Source organism: Dermochelys coriacea, chromosome 17 (genome assembly GCF_009764565.3).
Source record: "Dermochelys coriacea isolate rDerCor1 chromosome 17, rDerCor1.pri.v4, whole genome shotgun sequence".
NCBI classification, from domain to species: Eukaryota; Metazoa; Chordata; order Testudines; family Dermochelyidae; genus Dermochelys; species Dermochelys coriacea.
This window is the reverse complement of record NC_050084.1, coordinates 3,734,568-3,740,629: the sequence shown is the minus strand read 5'-3', so window position 1 is coordinate 3,740,629 and position 6,062 is coordinate 3,734,568. Positions and strand designations below refer to the sequence as shown.

General features: G+C 38.2%; 1 long non-coding RNA gene across 1 annotated transcript; it reads left to right on the top strand.

Moving 5' to 3' along the window:
• Window positions 1-3,723: 3,723 nt before the first annotated feature.
• Window positions 3,724-5,727, top strand: LOC119844625. Its single transcript, XR_006276242.1, has 3 exons — window positions 3,724-3,855; window positions 4,512-4,600; window positions 5,450-5,727. It is a non-coding gene; the product is annotated as an uncharacterized LOC119844625 (long non-coding RNA).
• The last annotated feature ends 335 nt before the right edge of the window (window positions 5,728-6,062 follow it).

Genomic DNA, 6,062 nt, shown 5'->3' with positions numbered 1-6,062 from the left:
CACAAGACATACAAGTTTTGCTATATTAGAAACATACACACTAATATATTTCAAACAATCAATGACTCTTAACCTTAACTATAGCAGAGCTGCTGCTCCACAATAATAAAGTATATGGCTGTATTTCTCCTTCACTAGAACTGTTAGTCATGTCTGTTATGATATGACAAACACTGGCATTGTGGAGAAGTTCACCCCATGCAGAGGACCAGCACAAGACTTATGCACCACTTATATCCCACTTATACCCTCAGAATAGGACCTATGTGGTGTATTGGCCGTGAGCTGACCTTCTATACAGAGGAGAATTTCACCCCTACTGATCAAAGCAAGTCATAGGGTTTCCCAGGAAACTTCAGCGCAACACATTAATGTCCTTTCTTAAGGTCATAGAGGGATCACACTCCAACAGACGGTAGGTTACCAAAGGTGATGAACTAGAACATATTTCAAAATCAGATCTTTAAAAGTGTTAACTAAGTTAAGTGGAAGGGCTTGTATTTGATCCAAATTTTTGTTTTTTAGGGTTTAGAGATCTTCTGGATGTGGCCTTTAACATTACGCTCTAGTGAGCTGTAGCTCACGAAAGCTTATGCTCTAATAAATTTGTTAGTCTCTAAAGGTGCCACAAGTACTCCTTTTCTTTTTGCGAATACAGACTAACACGGCTGCTACTCTGAAACCTGCTCTTTTCTTCAGAATAACTATTTCTATGTTCTCTTGCAAGTTTTACTTTTTTTTTCCCCACTGAATATTACATAGTGTTTTACCTTGTCACAATGGGACTAGGGAGCCTTTTAAATGCAAACTGTCTTGTGTTTCTGTAAGCCAATCAGACTAGATTTTGTAACTTTTTGAAATTGCATTGCATACATTTAATGAATACATATATTTCAGTAACAACAGGTGGGAAGTAACTCAATATTTGACTATGATTTCTTCCCCCCCACCCCCCGTTTCATTCAAGCACTGCTGGCGATATGCACCCACATACCTTGTACTTCATGCCAGTGGAAGCTTATGTTATACTGAGGGTCTTTTCCTTAGCTTTGGGATGGTTCAATATCTTATATTATTTCAGAGGGTTCAGAATCACTGGCATTTACACTATAATGATTCAAAAGGTAAGTTCAAAGACCTTTGATTTAATTTATATTTGCATATTAAAAACATGTTAATATAGGTATAAAAACACAGCATAACTTGTTCATGTGGGAGTGAAGAATTTTAACCGAAAAAGCTGGAAAGATCCTATTGCTAAAGTATTCTCCACAAATATTTTCCTGTAAATCTTTGGATTATGAACATAAATATAGACCATAGCAGCTCTTTTGTTCCATTCAAACATGTTTCAACCAACCAGTAGTAAAATATGCTAAACTATTCCTATTCACTTAAATTTGCCTAACAATTTATTTGCTGTACTGAAACCATGCTTTATACAAATCCTGAGCTATCACAATGGGACAACTTTACTGTATTCTATTGTGTGAAACTATAATACACATGAAAGTATACGGATATGCAGCTACGTTCCTAAATATTCTCTATGCCTATATACCACAAGACTCCAGAGCTAGATATTTTGGTGAACTACAGAGCTTTCATATTATTGTCTATGAGCTTTCCAATAATACTCTTCTCTCTATGTTTTCCATGCTTTTTCAGTTGATTTTAATGGATGTTTCTAGGTTCCTTTTGGTTTATGGGGTTTTCCTGGTAGGTTTTGGAGCAGGTAAGAAGTTTCTCATATTAATGTATATATAATTAGAGTAAATATTAATTTGAATGTAATGATATGGAAAGATGAAAAGGATAAGAAATGAATCAATCCTATGATTCTGGGGTTCCTCAAGCATCACTACCACTAGGCAGCCCATACCCCCATTTCTGAAAAAGCCACCATCATCTCAGCTAAATCTAGAGCTATTCAAACCTTTTCCATTCCTGGGCTTTGCGTTTGGGGTGAACCAGATTCTAATTCCCATATGTCACTGAGATTGTGCAGTAAAAGTTGAGACATTTCAAATGTGTAGTAAGAGCTCAGGAAATATGTGGAAGGAAAAGCAAGAAAACACCATAAAGGGTTAGCTAGATCAAGTCCTGGGTATTCATAATGGACTTTACCCAGGAACAGTAGAACCATTACATAATTATGTGTAACATATGCCAAACAAAGGGGTAACTAAATTTGCATTATCAGAAAATAATTTTGACAGAAATCAAGTCTAAATTTGTATGAAATTTAATGAATATTGTACCCAGTATCAGTAGCTTAGACAATGGAAATTCAGTGTTATCTTCTTTGTGGTGATTTTTCCCATCCCTTTCTTGGTGTCCGATACTGATTTTCTTTTACCCTGCAGCTTTTGCTTCTCTGATGAATAACTGTTCCCAGGACACACTGTGCAGCCCATTTCACAGCTTTCACACTGCAGTGTTTGAGCTCTTCAAGCTTACCTTAGGCTTCGGGGACCTTTCAGGGTATGAGGATTCCAAGTACCCTGAGGTTTTCATGCTTCTTCTCATCTGCTATGTGATACTCACCTTTGTGCTCCTCTTAAACATGCTGATCGCACTAATGGGGGAGACAGTCAGCGCAGTGTCCCAAGAAAGTGAGAAAATCTGGAAGCTCCAGGTGAGACTTTTGCCTTTATCAATTCAAAATCAGTGACAAGATACTGTAATATGATCAGAAATACACACTATTTTGTATACACTGTTGTCTCATCTACCTGTCACTTCTGTCACACTTTTCTTCCACCTCCCAAGAACCTAAGAAAAATTAAATGTCTATTTTACATTGCTATTACAGGTAACAAAACTTTTAAATCAACAAATACCTGGAAATGGCTACATCATAGCCAGGCTCCAGAACTGTCTTAGAATGGAAGCTATACAGCATGACACTAGACTAGACTAGACTAGACACTAGAGACACACAACACATCCATTGAGCCCTTATTATCCAACCTGAATACAGAATAATTCCCTTTAATAGGCTAAATCTAAACTACTAGTGTATGCCCAAGGGTATCTATAGTAATCATTCATCTGCAAGGGCCTCAAGTGGTGACTAGATGTCACCATTTCTCCATGTGAAGTTGGCTGTGTAAGTATGACGTGCTTTTTAAAATGGTAGAAAGTCATACCAGAAAACACTTAAATTGTTTACATCTATATGTGGGATTTTCAAAAGTTTTCAGACAATCGCCTAATGCTGTTCCCATTGTAGATAAGTTCATGGAGGATTGGTCCATCAATGGGTATTAGGTAAGATGATCAAGAACACAACCCCATGCTATGGGTGTCCCTAAACTTCCAGCTGTCACAGGATGGGACTGGATTACAGGGGATGGATCACTCAAAACTGCCCTGTCCTGTGCATTCCCCTAAAGCACTGGCCACTGTTGGAAGACAGGATACTGGGCTAGATGGACCACTGGCCTGCCATAGTATGGCCGTTCCTACATTCAGTGGGTATATTACCATTAACTTCTGTGGGTGCAGAATTAAGAGCACCACATGGAAAATCCCACTCTAAGAGCACTAATACCTCCTCCCAACTTTCAAACCTGCATCCTTTGTAAATGTTGTGCTGCAAGAATGATCTGCAGACAGTGAGAACATGCTGCAGTAGCAGCCACATGCTAGAGCATACCCTGAACGATTCATTGTTTGGCATCATGTTGATTATACATTGTAAATGTTTTCCAGAAAGCCATGACCACACTGGATCTGGAAAGAAGTTTGCCAGTGTCCTGGAGAAAATGGCTCCAATGAAAAAAAAATTCATCTCAATACACTAGTTGGATATATCCCTAATAAAAAGGAAGATGAGAGAACTTGCTTACAGTGGGTACAGTGAGACCTCTAGAAATCAAAGTAACTACATATTTAATAAAAGCTTGATTAAGCTATTTTATTATGCCTAAATGTGAGGGGCCAAAGCTCTCTGCTGTTCCTGGATACAGCTTATCATACACGCACACCTGAAGACCATTCAGGACTTTAAGGGTCAGTGGGCCCTACAGAGACAGTGGAGGTGAAAGTAATCCCTCCACCAAAGACACAAGAGGAGGGCAGCAGGCCACAGCACCAGGGCTGGGAGAGAGAGATTTATATTTACTTTTTTTGAAAGGCTCTTCGATACTAAGGAGATAGGTACCCCTGTAACAACAGATAGAGTTGGGGAGGGGGGTTGCATATAGCAGAAGGTCAAATTAATGGTGGAATTCTCCATAGTTTCAGATAGTTTAGATATGCATCTTAAGTCTGCACCTTCTGAAGCACCCTATCACTAGAGTTATATGGAGCTTGGCTATGCTGAACCCAGCTTTTAGATGAATAAAAATACACTTCAGATTTGTAAGCTTCCTCTTTATATAACAAGGAGTCCCGTGGCACCTTAAAGACTAAAAAATTTATTTGGGCATAACTTTCATGGGCTATAACCCACTTTGTCAGATGCATGAAGTGCCCCTCTTTATATGTTTGCTTAAAATGAACAGGGTGAATGAAGTGAACAAAATCCAATGGAGTAACACAGTGATAAGCCTGAATGAAGATCCTGTTCCCCTTGCAAAGGAAAAGAAAAGAGGTAATGGATGAGACCCGGTTTTTAACTGTAGGATAACTTTACTGCCCTTAAACTTCAGTAATCACTCCAGTGGACCTATGACTACAGTTACATTAGCTACCATACCAACAACCTCCAAGACTAGCCTTGTGTTGAATAGAGGAGCTTTGTGGCTTTTAATTACACAGGGGCCAAATCTTGAAGTCCTTGGTTATGCAAAACTCCCACTGACTTCAAAAGGAATTTGGAATCAGAACTGCAGGGCTGGGCCTATAGTAGTTAACATGATATTAAAAGACAGTGACAGTTATTTCTGCCTGATAAAGCACTTGTGTTCTGATGAGATGTGAAAACTGCACATTCTAAGTCACTTCGGGTAATTCTTCTCTTACAACGATAGTATTTAAATTACTTTGGATGAAAACCTGACCCCATTGAAGTCAATGGCAAATTTCCATTGACTTAAGTGGAGACAGGATTTCACTCATGGTATGGGTTCTGTAGATGTTACAGAACTGCAGCATTACAGGTATAGTATATGGTTGGTTTTGCCATGTTAAATAAAGTGCAGCCAATGAGAATAATGTTATTCTGTGTGGTGGTTAGAGCAGATATAATTTTGAAGATAAATGCAAAAGTTAAAAGAAATCCAAAATTTAAGTTAATTTGCAAACTTAGGTAGTTGTTGGATAGCATTTTGTTCTCCTGATCTTATAATTATTTGTAACTGGATTTTTGTCAGTTTCACTGAAAACAAACCCAGACCTCTAACTGCAACTGATTCCTCCAAATTGTATCCAAACTAAACAGAGAAAATTGGCTTGTTCTTCTCATGCCAGCAGTTTCACCTTCTCAATATTTCTTTTCCAGGGTCAAGGAGAGATGTGATGGGGAAAAGGGAACCTGAAGAAAGCAACACATCAGTAGAAGAATCAGATGTCTGAAGAGGTGTTGGTTTCTTTAAGTTCTTGTACGTGTATACTCTTTCACTGCAAGTCAGATTCCTTCTGCGTTTGCTTTGAACTGTAAAGTAAATAAGAACAGATTTAATAATTTTATTAAGATAATGTTGAAGTAAAAAGAAAACGGTACAGAGTTTAAGCATAGAAGTTTCTGGTTATCAGGGAATAAGGTACAGATTATCAAGGTGGTGCGAAATTCGGTTTAGGAATGGGTGGCGTAAGGAATACATAATCTGGAATCTCCCCAATTGGGGGTAAAAGTTTAACGGGTCAAAGTACAGACATTGAGATATGGGGGTATGTTGTCCATTACTATATAGCTCTCTAAATAGATATACACATTTATATGCTCTTCCTTTCTCTTGCAAATTATATAACATGTAAGTACAGCTAATTATAAACACAGGTTTCAGAGTAGCAGCCGTGTTAGTCTGTATTCGCAAAAAGAAAAGGAGTACCGGTGGCACCTTAGAGACTAACAAATTTATTAGAGCATAAGCTTTCGTGAGCTACAGCTCTAA